Raw genomic sequence first — 14152 nt, 5'->3', positions numbered from 1 at the left:
ATGGAGGACTTGTAGAAAAATAAATAGGACCAGGTAGTTTAATAAAAAATAAAGTTATAAACAAGCGTTATATATAGCTAAAAATATAGCAATTTTATCAATAAATTAATACTATGTAGCATATATAAAATTATCATAATAATTAAAATAAAAAAAGAATTTGGTATCTTAGTGCATACGACCCTGTTACTAATTGCGCAATAGCAGACTTTTCAATCACTGCGCAGCCTAATAGGCTTTAGCTTCAGTTTACGCGCGGTAGTCCAGAAGTGACTGTTGTTATTTGCTTCTGCGTTTTCTTGTCGAAAAATTCTGCAGTTTTCGATAAATAAACTGGTGTAAAGTGACGACATTTGTTCCTGTCGTGTGGAAATACTGGAAGACGTTACGGAAACATCGGCAGAGTGCATGTTGTGGCCATGGAAAGAGCCCTGGAACGTCATCGGTGAGTGACGCTATCACTGACTATGTTGTTTCCATATAATTTGAATAATCGCGTTTTCACAAATAATAAATTTAATTGTTATTAACAGACATAACCTCTTGCAATATTGAATTTTTCTGAACTACTTGCATAGATTTTAGATTAATTCTAAGTTGTGATTGTTTTTACTGACATCTTGAATCTTAACCTTACTTGTATTCGTTCAAAATGGTGCATGCTCTGACATGTTATCCCGCGCGGCCTTTTTGGCGGTTAAAGGAATATCGCGAATTTTAAACTTAAATTTCTTAAGAATCAAACTTCAACAAATTAATCAGAATCATTTATAACTTCAGCAAAATCTTTTATGTACACTACCGTGCATAAGTACTTATACACTTGATGTAATCCAATCAAAACATTGATATTTTTATTATGTTTTCACTTGTTAGTAGAAAAATGTTTCTCTATTGTTAATTCTTCTTGCCATAGCCAAAACAACCATAGCTAGGATCAAATGTTTTACTAAATTGAAACTAAGACAAGGTATATTCCTGCATCGATCAACTTTTATATTTATCCCTAATAAATAGTTGACACTATAAAATATATAGAAACTTTTAGAACATGGTTGGGAAAACATATTCCAATTCTAAGATCTCAACTTGAACAGATACACTTAAAGTCACTTAACTTGGATGTTTTCATAGAAGCAATTTTCATTCACCATCAATTATTGCTCTTTTATTTACACTAATTAATGTCAATTATTGTTTTTATCAATACCTACTAACTGGCTTATATAGGTTATATATATGATTGCTTGGAACGAGATCGGAAATGAAACCTTAATTACAGAGCTTCATTTGAAGTATATTTAATATATTTGCAATAATTTGGAAGTGTTCAAATACTTGTACACGGTAGTGTATATATAAACTAGAGACTAGATATTTGAAATTGTTAGTGAATTCTTCCGAAATGTTTTTACGCGATGTATACGTATGAAAGTCATATATCATTACAAGATTATCTTTTTAATATAAATTTTTACAAATATTAATTTTTATATAAATATCCTTTAGTCTTTTTTAATTTTGAAACAAATTTACGAAAGGTTAGTTTGCTTGCTGTATTGAATTCTTTTTATCAAGAATAACATACTTTATGTTCATTACAATTATCCTTATAAAATCAAATGTAGTTCTGATTCGTGAAGTCATAAATGCATAATTATGAATACTATTTATATAATATGTTAATATAACCGGAAGGCACAATCAAGTCCTGCATTCAGGAATACATGTATAGATTCTCAATGTAATTATACAAATTAATCAGTTGCTGTATGTTTATAGACTCACATGGTCATGAAAGTCAATATTTTAAAATCAGTCTGATGGTAAAGAAGGAATCGCGAGTAAATGAACTGTCGAGAAGTTTGAATTATGTAATTTTGTTTTCCAAATTAGTCTATAAATATGTATGAAGTACTTTTCTTTGATCTCTATAGGCATATTTCTTCTAATTTCTACTTCTTCTACTTAAATTCTGTAACTTAATCTACTTAAATTCTCTAACTAACTTTAGTTATTTACTTAATAACCTTTTCCTTAATAATAGAAGAAATTGAAATTTTGACTGAATTTCACTTTGAGGCACATTGAATTTCCAATATTTAATAACACATGATGGGTTAAGTTTAATTAATATTGTTAATGATATAAATTGGCCAACAAGAAAGTACTGGATGCGTAACAATAGTCGGTATCGTGATGGTGACTTTATCCACCTCATTTTATATAGCAAAGTTTATATGCGATATATGTATGTATATACATAACCTTTATATACGTATAACTTTTCAAATAATAGTCTCTGTGTGATAAAACTAGTATTTTTGAATAGTCAAAAACTACCATAATATGTTGTAAAGAAAGTTACAATTTCGGTATGTCCTAAAATAAATTTCAATTTAAATTTTTATAATTATCAAACCGAGGAAAGTTGACGCAATACATTAATACATATAGTTGTTCGTCGTACTGTTGATGATCGAGAAACCAGATCGTTTGTAGGGTTTCTCCTCCCTTAGTAGATCAGGCTATTTATGTATTCGTTTTTTGCATTTTATTCTCTATATATTCAATTATTTTTAAGCACCTGTTCATCACGCATGTCGTCTTTGATCCGAGGGTTATGGGGCTTCGGTAAAGTGATTTCCGCGTATATCTTTCTCCGATCAAAAATCTTATCGTATATGAGGCGTCTGATAAATAGACCGAGAACTTTTGTGCATTTGTGGGAAATTTGAAAGTACATAATTATACATAATGCTAATTTTTATCCGCACTATAATACTTGCTACGATATTTAATAGAAAGAACAATTAAAGAAAATTGTTTTTTTCTATTAAATAATTATAAATTGATTCCTTAATTATATTCATAGAAATATGAATTTGCATAAAAATTCACAATCTGCTTATAATTGATAATGTGAACTGACTAGCAGAATAGTTTTTATAATATTTAGTAAATGAAACAAAGAAGAATGATGAAAAAGTGACGTACCCCTTCAGGTACTTAAAATTCTAATGAAACATCATTCTAGAAGTCCTAAGATATAAAAATCGTCATTTATGGCAAATTCGATGAGAAAGTTGTGAAAATTGTAGATCAAGTTCACCGTGGCCCGCACAATCAATACGTTCCATCTCGTTTTAGAAGTAAGTTATTGTACAATTAGAAACCCATTTCATGGAATATTTGCATTGTAATGCCTTACCTTAATTTGCTGTGTTTCGTCGTTATTAATTAACAACTTGAGCAAAACATGTGTTTTTACATACTATATAAATATCGATTTTCCTTTAAGTGTTTAAACATTAAAATAGCGTTTGAATTTTTACATTTCATGCATTTAGTTGAAGTTATGATTATTTGAAATCAGAATACTTTTGTGATACTTTAGGACTTACGTGGTGGTGCCGTATTATAATTTTAAGTGCCCGAAGGGATACAAATTCATTACTGTTTGATTACTCTTCCTCGGGTTAATTATCGACTGATATAGGTACATCACAGTTCAGATTCTTTTCACTAGGTGGCAATACGTACGTACTTATATAAATTGTTGTGACAGAATCTCCGCGCACTTTTACCTTTGGTGAGACGTGGTATTAAGTAGGTTATGTCATGGCAGATGGAGAGCTCGTGACTTTTTGATTATCATTTATTATATAGACAAAGAGGGAGAGAAAAATATATAGAAACTAATTGATCGCGTCTGGTATAAAAAACTGACGCTTTTCCTGTTTAGTGAAAACGAACGTATCCCCAATTGTGGGTCTCAGTCGTTTGACGTCAGTCTCGTTACTCATCGTCGGTGATAAAGTAAAATTAATTGTATTAATTCCCCGCAATAAAATTAATCCCACCATAGCCGTACGCGCGTCGAAATTAGTGGTAGCACAATTTTGATGTATACGTTTAAACGACACGGGTGACGTCAAAGTACATCATTTCGATAGAAACCTGTTTGAACTGGAATTATGCGATAGCGTATCGCCATTTTTATAGAATGCTTAGTTATAAACATTTTTTAGGCTCGTTCTTCGTGTTTAACCTCTGAAATATTCTAGAAAAGCGGAACATCGTTTTCCATTTACGTAACGGATATTAGTAGAAGGAACTCGTATTCTTCATTTAGGTTATTTTTCATCTGTATTCAGAAATTATAGAATTTTTCATACGAACACCCTGTTAACGTCTGTTTCTTACATTTAATCTTAAAAATATTTTATTATTTTATATTATTATTCAAACGGAAGATAATAACTTCATTTTTAATTTACGTAACGGATATTAATAAAAGAGGATTATATCGATCATTTTGGTTATTTTTCATATACATTCAGGAATTGTAGTATTATTTCATGTAAACATTTTTTCAGCTTCGTTTCTTTACTTTCAATTTTAAAAATATTTTACTATTTCATTTTATTATTCGAATAAGAGAAACACCAGGTTCTTCTTAATTTATAATTTCCGTTTAGATTATTTTTCGTGTATATCGGTAAAGTATTGGATTTTCAAATACATGCTCAATTATTACGAAATCAATTTGATGGACGATACGGATGTCCATAATTTATCAAGCTAGAGTGCATAATCAAATGGTTAGTCGCGTTCCGCCGTAACAACGGAAAATATCGTCGAGGAAGGGGGTTTGATGAATTTTTCTTGGCAGAAAATATTTTGAGGTTTTGGAAGCTTCGTTGGACATGCGCGGCACGAGTTCTGCAGAGGCAATCAAAGATCACCGCTCTTAATGCGGTGAACCGGCTGATTCCTTTGGAGAAATAGGAAACTCTAGTTCAAGAATCTAGGATGACGCATCGGTGCTCCTAATTATCGTAGGGTCATCGTTACAAAAACAACTGTATCCCTCTACCACATCGCCAGAAGAGTCTTTCGAATTTGTTGTTCCACCGATATTTGAAAATCGAACCAAATAACCTTTCGGTGTATCGTAAAGGTATCTATTTCCGAAAAAACAAAAAAACGCCTTTCAAATTTATCATTCCGCATTATATTTAGAAATGCGATCATGTAACCTTTCAATGCATCGTAAAACTATTTCTCCCAAAACTACAAAAGTTTTTCAATCGTTGGACGTTACATTTGAAAATGGGATCGAATAACCTCTCAAGGTTCACGATTGTATCATAAAAGTGATTGTTGGAAAAAGAGGAATGAGGTTAGAGATATTCGAAAAGTGGTTGGATAAAAGTAGAATAAGGAGTTCATACATATACGGGTCAGGGACTCGGAGAACTTAATTGTGCGATCTCCGCGGTATTTTCTCGGTTGGTGTGAAAATTCCGCGAATCTGATCGCCCTAGAATCATCAAGAGTTATTAAGAAATATCTGCGAGGTGAATCGTACGATCCTCCTTATACCGGAAGATTTTTAAGTTTTTTAATGTTTCTTCGAGTATGCGCGCTCGGCTGTTCCAACAAAAGGGTGGAAGAAGGGGTGGAAGCGAAGTATGGTCATAGTACACATACATAGTACACACACGCAGTGCCGGATTCAAGTTTTTAAGGCCTGAGACTATTGACCCAGCGGAGGTCTCCTTCGTAGAAAAATAGGGGACGCGATCAAAGTGAAATAAATTTACGTAAATATGAAACGGAACTTATTTTGTGACAAGTTGTGTTTAGAAAATTTTTTATTATGAATTTTTAAAAGATAGTCAACTTATCTTTATTTCCAAATTTTTTTTTTAAGATTAGCGAGTGAATTATTCATTATAGTATATGAACTATAATTTTGTGATGTTATATTTAACAATTTTTCGTATGCGTTGTTAAGAAATAATTGCATTTTTAGATGTTTTTTATTATAGACGAGTCGTAAAATAAGTTGTATAATATTTGCCTCGAGTAGGAAGATGCAGGGCTATAGCCGCCCTTAATCCGCGCCTGTACGACCATACCACAAAAGTCAAGCAAATACATGCTACTTTTATACGAATCTACGATCGTTATTCTAAAGTCTTATTAAACAATTTTAACGGAAAAAGAAACATTTTACTTAGATAATAAAATTTTCTAATGAGAATGATAACGATGAAAGGAAGGGGGCGAGAGGGAGGTAGAAAAATGGAAATAGTACAAAGACAAAGAAGCAAAAAGAAGGAGATAGAAAACGGGGGTAGTATGTTAGAGGGTTGGGCGATCGGGGCGCCAGAGTGTGCATGCGCGTAAACTCGGGACATTTCGGACAGCGTAGGTATGACAGTCGAACGGAGACCGCAGTGCCGTGCAGGTCGGGCGCAGTGGCTTGCACCGAATTCGTGCGCACGAAGGACCTTCAGCCTCTCCCTGCCTCTCGCGCGCACTCTATCCGTGTCTTTTCTTCTCTTCTCTTTCTATTTTCTCTTTCTCTCTTGCTCTGTTTCTCACAACACATCGACGTGTAATACCCAGTTAGAACACACGTACGTACACAACCGTAAAATAAATATACTATTATTAAAAGTAAAAGAAAGAAACATTACACGCGCCTATGGACACCGAAAGCAAGCCAGACATACGTACACAGAAGTAGAGAGAAATTTTGACACACATTTAGCACAGAATAATCGAATACGTAATACGTATGTACAGTTGGTGACAAAGATAAGTGGTTAGGTAGTGAAAATAGGTATCGATGAAGTTTTCTTAAACGCAGCTTGTTTACGCTAAAATGTAAATCATAATTTCGATTAATTACTTTAGGATACATAACGAATAAAACTCGAGAATATAACGTAGCGCTGGTATTAGTTGGATTAAACTTTATCGATGTCTATCTATTTCCACTATCTGTCCGCTTATTTTTGTCTCCGACTGTATATAGCATACAGGGAGAGGACGAGAGAGAAAGAGGAATTGTATCTCGATAATACAAGCCTTGCGGGAACGAACGGACACACGAGGCCAGCGACATACTCGCGAAACGGAAGACACGCTCGCGTGCGCGCGCACGCAAACGAGGCTCGTCCATGCGCGGACGTTGTGTGGCTCGCTGTCCGCTGATAACACGCGATACGTCTGACCCGACCAGTCTGTATGAGAAACGGCACAAAGGGAAAGACATCGACCTGTATTTCGGTGGATATCTGTAATTTGTACCGGTATCGAATATTTCAAGTGATAGCTTCGAACAAGAAACATTTATATATTTTCATTTTCTTTCTTTTACTTTCAATTTCTCTCTCTCCTCTTCTTGTCTCGTGATTAACGAAGCAGGATGAAAAGACACGCGTATCGACAATAATAGTATACGGTAAAGTCTGGATAAGTGCCCGGTTGTCATGCCCAGCCATAGACATAAGAAATATAGAACGCGGGTGCTACGAGGAGCGTGGTCCTCGTTAAAAGAAACAGACATATGCAGTCTCTTTCAATGGGACCTATTTTTTAAACATTGTGTCCACCGTCTACGCTTCTTATAGTTTATGTCGCCACCGCTCTCGAAGCTCTTTCAACGTTCGGCCCCGACTAATGTCTATAGCTGTGCTGGATAAAGCTAGTAGTTACAGTGGATACTTGTTTGAATAAACTGGTGGTTCTGACGAATAGGAGAAGTCACCCGAAGACCGCGATGCATACGCTCGTAAAAATTGATATATATATTTGATTACTATGATGTATTGAGTTCGTCAGAATGTTGATTCGTCCAAATACGCATCCATTATAACCGTATCCTAAATGGTTAGCGTGAGTCTCGAGTTTCGAGCACTTATCCAGACTTTACTATACTACGAGTGCAAAAGCATTGCGATATCGAGGGGTGGAGGGGGGAGGAAGAAAAAGACCCGAAAGCAGCCGTTTTTATAAAGATACAAAAATCACCTGTACCGTAGAGACGCGATAAACCGAGTGTGCCTAAGGTTATAGGTGTTCTCCGTGTCACAGCGGAGACGCACAACGAGGAGAAAAGAGGAGGGGTGTCCAGGGAAGGGGGTGGCGGAGGGAGAAGTGATTTTCCAACGGTCGTCGGCATAGTAGTGCATGCGCGGCGCGTCGCGACGCGGCGCCTCGCGGAGAAAGAGTAAGAAGTAGCGATTTCGTCCTCTCCTCGGTTTCTTCCCGTGCGTTTCTCCTCGTAGACGTCGGCTCTCTGTGCTACATTCTTACGCGTTCCTTCGTTCTCGCCCGTTCTCAAACAGTTCGGAACCGTCCTTTCTTTTCGTTCTCTCTTTTCCTGTCCGTCGAAACTCTCCGTATTCCCCTTGATATATTCCCCCTTTTTCTTCCCCATTACGACATACATATACATACGTACATGTACACGTATATATACACTTACAATTACTGTATACTCCCCTGAAACCTATCCCCCCCTTTTACGCCCGTTGCCTGGTTCTTCTCTATGTGTTAGAGTGTGTCAGAGATTTTGACCGGCGTGTCGGTTGAATTACTCGGTACGCGTTTTCTCGTGCTTCGAATCAGAGGAGGAAAGCTCTCCGGGGGCTGCGCGTGTATTTTCGTGCGTCGCGCGGGGTCTCGTGTCTGGTGGGTCGCGCCGCGCGAAACCTACGAGAGGCTGCTGTTTCTTCTCGCTTCTCTGTCTGTCTCCCCCTCGAAGTCTCTTCGTTTACATTCTTCTGTTCTCTCTTTCTCCGTTTTTCTTTTCTTTCTTTTTCGAACTTTTCTTTCGTCCAATTTCTGCCCGTCAAGAAAGAAAGAGCTGCGTGTGTAATACATGTGAGAGAGGGAGACTCGAGGACCGTCTTTCTTTTTTTTTCTTGGTTCCTCTTGGCAGTCTTTCGTCGTCCTCGGCGTGCAGCAGCGGCGACAAGCGGCGGCAGCCAGCAACACACGGCAACGAGCGGGCGTCCGTGACACGATCCAGGGTAATCGAGCGATCCGTTTGTTCGTGGTTGCAAGTATACGAGTGCTTCGAAACGCGCGAATAAATGTGTCGGTCACGGTACAAGACGTGAAGCGGGGGAATACACGGCAAGTGAGTATATTTTTAGTAGCAAGCGCCAAGCGCTAAAGGCAGAGTGGTATAAACGGCGCGCAGTGGCCTGATGAAGCGGCGTATGTGACATCAAATTTCTCTCTCTTGCCACCTCGACGAGACACCGAGACATCTTGCAGACCATCAGCGCGCGGTGAGTATTGCCCCGAACCCTCAACCGATTGATTCGCCATTCCGCAAACAGTCGCTCCCCTGCCCCGCCTCCCTTTCGTCTATGTGTGCCCACCCAATACCATCTCCTCCGCAGGCTGGTGCCATCTCACCACCCCTCCGAATCCACCCGTACTTCGTGCTCGTGTGTCTTCTGCTGCACATAGACACACGTGTACGAACCATCCGATCATATATTTCTATAAATCTTTCTCCCTTCTGTCTGTCTTTATATTTTACATATACACTGATTCTTATATACACGCCTATCTTCTTAACCTTTATTTTTCTTTTACTTTAGCTCGTTCTCAAATACCCGTTTCTAATACATCAGTTCTATATATATATATATATAGTATATCCCTTAACTTTTTTTCCTAACCTCAAATTTGCAGCTGAACTTCCTCCCCTGTGCCGCAAGACACATCCGTCGTCTGGACCGGATCGCATGTGCACGGATCGCCGCACAATAGTGACATTACGAAAATTATGTAACCGTTCGTCCGTCCGTTCGCTCGATCCGTCCGTTCGCTCGATCCGTCCTTCGTTCCTTCCTCTTGGTTCCTCTTCTCCTTTTTCCTCGACCTACCTACCCCCGGCGCGCGGCTCTCTCACGCTACAACCTTCTCCCACTCCGGCGCGACCGCCCCTACGCCGCTCCTCTCGCCCCTCCCATTTTTGCACCGGTCGCGGTTGAACATTATTTCGGGAGTGTCAGCCAGCCTGCCAGAGCCCGCGTGCGATCGACAGAGACGCCCAGACTCGCCGTCCTTCTAAACGGTCTCTCTTTTCTACACCTCGTCTGTCCCGGGATCGGGCAGGCGCATTATCACGCGCAGCTTCTGCTCGCGCTGCATTCCTCTCCAGCAGCATTGTTGCCTCCGCTTCTCTTCTTATTCTTCTTCGGCTTTCACCCTTTCATAGAGCAAGGTATACGTGAATGACGCGATAATGGCTCGTATGCTCTTATGGAATAACGTGTGACGCCTTCAAGTTTGTCCGTCTAAACGTACGCTATGACGATGCTTCTCGCGGATGCTTCTATGCGATTATTCTATGTGTATACGACACCTGAAATTCTTTCGATGTACCGACATGCTACGCTAAATGCGTTATCCCGTTAAGGAATAAACGTTGATACGCTCGAATTATGGATCCCTAGATTCGAGGGTTATTTGCATTCCGAGATTATGTACAGCGATATTTAGTCAAATTCTGTTAGGTTACGTAAGGAGAGGAAACATTGTTACACGCTGTTCTCGTTGATTCGAGCTAAACGGAATCGAAGCAGGCTCGAATTACACACTGGGTGAGCTGGTGAGGTAATCCTGTCCATGTGCACACGGTGTACGTGTATGTAGGCGCGCGATCCGGTAGTTTGTCGTTTTTCGTTGTTACGACGTTTCCACCGTGCTACGCTGGAAATATTTATTTTCTCAGAACACGATCTCGAGTTACACAAACCTCGGCTCGAATGTAAGCACGAATTATTGAGACCCTGGTACACACTAATGGTACGCCTGGTACGTTTTCGAATGAGTCGTTGTATATAATATGCACGGGTTTAATAGTAGACCCGATGAATCAGAGGATTGATAACAGTTTTGCAGAGTCCGGGACCGGTCTGATCTTGTGTACAGTAGAAAGGGTCGCGATTAGTCAGACCCGAGTAGTCTCCGTCCCTTTAACTCAGCCATTCTCGTTGAAATAATCGTGCATAAAATTCCTCAACCCCCCACTACTCGCATCAGCCCTTGGCTATCCCCACCACGTTGCCACGGGCGCACGCCTTTGCTCTCCCCGATTCGCTTTGTCCTGAAATACATCGAAGGCTCGTTTTCTCTCTCTCTCTCTCTCTCTCTCTCTCTCTCTCTCTCTCTCTCTCTCTATTTCCCTCTCTAGCACACGCCAGCTTTCTGTCCTCGTTTTGTCCTGCTTTCATAGTATCGACCCAATACGGCTGACCTAGACTCACTTGCAAGGAAGTGTACTCAACCTTTGACACTTACTCGCGACGCTGACGAAACCGGCCGCGATCGATAGCCCGTCAAAACTAATTACGCACGTGGGGAAAACGGTCGTGTTCGGTGGTTGGCTCAGGGTTGGTCTTATCGCACACCGTTCTAACACCTTTTTACGGTGTTTACTACGGATTTACGTATCGCCAGGATTACCACTTTATTACGATGGAAGATCTAGGGAATTGTGAATTAGAATTTGGAGGTCGTAATAAAAGCGAAGTTGTTTGAAGGAAAACAAAGGTTGAGTTTCTTTCAAAGCAATTTCGTGCAAATGACGTTTAGGTTCCAGGGAAACTCCCGTGAGGGGAAAAGGTGTCTTAAGAGACCAGCCGGCAAATCTCTGAGAATAAATATTTTAGGTAGATGTCGCTGTTTGATATATTTTTAAGATAAACGTAAATAAAATATTTCGTATTTACTTGTTTTTTGTATTCGTCAGAAATACTTTTACTGAAATCAAGATCTAGTGATTTTTGTTGGAACCTGAATTTTCTGTAATGGTATTAAGAGGACAATGCCGACCACTGTCGGTTAATCATCATCCAAAAATTTCTTATTAGCTCGTCGTGCCAACTTACAGATATTTTTACTAAAATCAAAGTCTAGTGATTTTTGTTAAACTCGAAATCTCCGGTACAGAAATAGAGATATAGCAATGCTGCTTTCCATTAATCATTATTTAAGGATCTATTTGATACGTTAAATTTGATGTTATTTTTAACTGAAACCACGTGTACCACCAATGGTACATTTGTTTTATATGTGTTGAAAATATTAGCTGCTTGAATAGAAAGTTTAGTATGGATCACACAGATGCCGAGCAGGTTGAGTATGTAGGTTATCATCCGCGCTTTTCGAGATTTTCGGGATGGTTAAAGGCGATCCTATGCGTGGGTGGATATTTATAGAATAAATAGGGAAGAAGTTGTTTTACGGGCAAGTTGATAGTCTGCTACAGTTTCGTATGTCTTTCCGATGAAAGGTTAAGTTGTAGCCATGAGTATATCGACCTATCGACCTATATTACAGACGGAGGTATATATGTGGAAAGAATTAAGTGGTTGTGTGTATCGAATGTGATTCTTAATAGGAAACCGAGGGGAAAATGTGTACAGGATATAGTCGTCGAGGAAAGTAAAACCAACCCTAGTTTTTTTTTTTTCCCGTTTTTTTTCGTTTTTTTTTTCGTTTTTTTTTTGAATATCTTATTCTTTATTTGTACCGCATCGAGATGAAAAGAAGGATTTTTGGGGAACTTACAGTTTCTCGTGAACGACGTTTTTTTTTTTTCTGAAAGAAGTCGTAAAATGCTGCGTCACACTCGTGACTCGCAGAGAGAATATTGGCTTGTAATTTTGGACTACTTTATTGTTCCACGAATTAATCTTTTTAGGTTAAGACGAGACGGTAAAATGTTTTTTTTGCAAGCGATATAAATCGCGCTACTCCTCCTACTTTTGGCTCTTTTCGTCCAGTGATTTTATCGCAGGCGGGCTCAATTCCCTCGAGGAAAACTTACTGTCGATTCCGTTGCAACTTTCCTACCCACCAGCGCTTTATGACTTACCGTAGTTCGATTTGATTCCAACGGACATGTAGGTTTCGTTGAAACAAACGTGTCTCGGAGGACGGACAAGATATCGTAATCCAGATTCAACTTTTGTTATTCCATTGCAGATCCTACGCTTACGTATCGAAAAGTAGGATTCTATATATGCAACCATTTTTAAGCTAAAGTAAGAGTTAAACTTTTTACGTTAATCGTAATTGATATCATATGTACGAGACTTAGCTTTCTCTGTTCCATTGGAAATTTACACTTACGTATCGAAAAATAGAACTTTGTGTATACAAGCATTCTTAATCTGCACGGAAGGTTATCTTCTTAGGTCATATTATAATTGATATGAAGAAAAGTTGCCTCGTGATAAATTACCAAATTACGAGTTTGCGTTCTAAAAATTTATCGATTTTAGAAAAAAATCCGATCGTGGCAGTATAGTGTTTCGAATGGAAATCGCGAATAGTTATGCGCGGCACGCATGCGCGGTATGTAACTTCGTGACCGTCACCGGTCATTCCATAACGTTTCTCCGTAGGCTATAATCGTGCACAGCGTAGCGAGATAAAAGATGGTTTCGTGTTCGTGTGTCTGGCCACTGGTGCTCGATAGTAATCGCCGGAGAGACATCGAGACTGCCACGTGCCGACAATTTATCGACCCGTGATATATACGAAAATTTGACCAGGAAGTGTGCTGTTATGTGTGTAGTCCTCGTCGCGCCGCAGACGCTAGCCCGTCTCCGTCTATTCCGTGTGGCTGGTACGCATCATAGTGGATTAAAAATAACTAGACACGTGTGTGAAACTGGTCGAGCGTGCGCGGCGGCCAGAAATAAATCAGCGGCCCGTCGATTAACTTTTTCGAGGCGAAACTTTGCCGCTGGCCAATATGCATCGTTGCTAACCTCCGAGATGCTTTTTCTCTTCTCTTCCGCGAGCCTATAAACGACGACGGATATACCGTTGTTTTCCTGTTAACAGAGGACGCCGCGGTTATTTTAACGTCAGGCTAGCGGGCTCGTTTCCCTGGAAACGCTTTTTTGGAAACTGTGCGTGTACGCGCGCACTGTAACTGGTTTATTAAGCCGTTCTAAAGAAACGAATTTTGGTGGCTTTCCGAAGTGTGGCGCGAGTGAGATCGGATCGTGGTTATTTCCTGGTGACTTTTCCATCGGTTGCAGCATCTCTCGGGCTATCCTTCGAAATTAAGGTATTTTTAGTTATACAGATTTCAGTTATACTAGATATATTGCTTGGTTTCTTTTTACATACGTGTTTGATAATCGTACACTTTAATTTTCATTTTGTCACTAGGACAAGAAATCATTTGGAGAAAAAATTAATGTACTTCTTATTACTGTATTAAAAGAGCGTCAAATTCTATTTTTCTTTTTTTTTTTTTACTTCATAGAAACAGAAATATCTTTTGAGTTTGATTCAGTTTTTGATTCTT

General features: G+C 39.0%; 1 protein-coding gene across 20 annotated transcripts in view; it reads left to right on the top strand.

Annotated features, from left to right (window-relative positions):
* The first annotated feature begins 241 nt into the window (after window positions 1-241).
* Window positions 242-14152, top strand: part of LOC132914843 (plasma membrane calcium-transporting ATPase 3) — an 89491-nt gene continuing 75580 nt past the window's right edge. For 9 of the 20 annotated variants that reach the window (XR_009659702.1, XR_009659700.1, XR_009659701.1 and 6 more), the window contains exon 1: window positions 7951-9098. The gene's annotated coding sequence lies outside the window, so the exon portion shown is untranslated. Of the gene's footprint in view, window positions 446-6247; window positions 6432-6832; window positions 7110-7943; window positions 9099-13680; window positions 13910-14152 lie in introns of those variants that run through there. The other 11 variants (XM_060974295.1, XM_060974294.1, XM_060974287.1 and 8 more) reach the window with 10 other exon arrangements.

The sequence above is a fragment of the Bombus pascuorum genome, chromosome 15 (genome assembly GCF_905332965.1).
Source record: "Bombus pascuorum chromosome 15, iyBomPasc1.1, whole genome shotgun sequence".
Classification (NCBI taxonomy): domain Eukaryota; kingdom Metazoa; phylum Arthropoda; class Insecta; order Hymenoptera; family Apidae; genus Bombus; species Bombus pascuorum.
The sequence above is the reverse complement of the archived record's forward strand: the minus strand, read 5'-3'. Positions and strand labels throughout refer to the sequence as shown.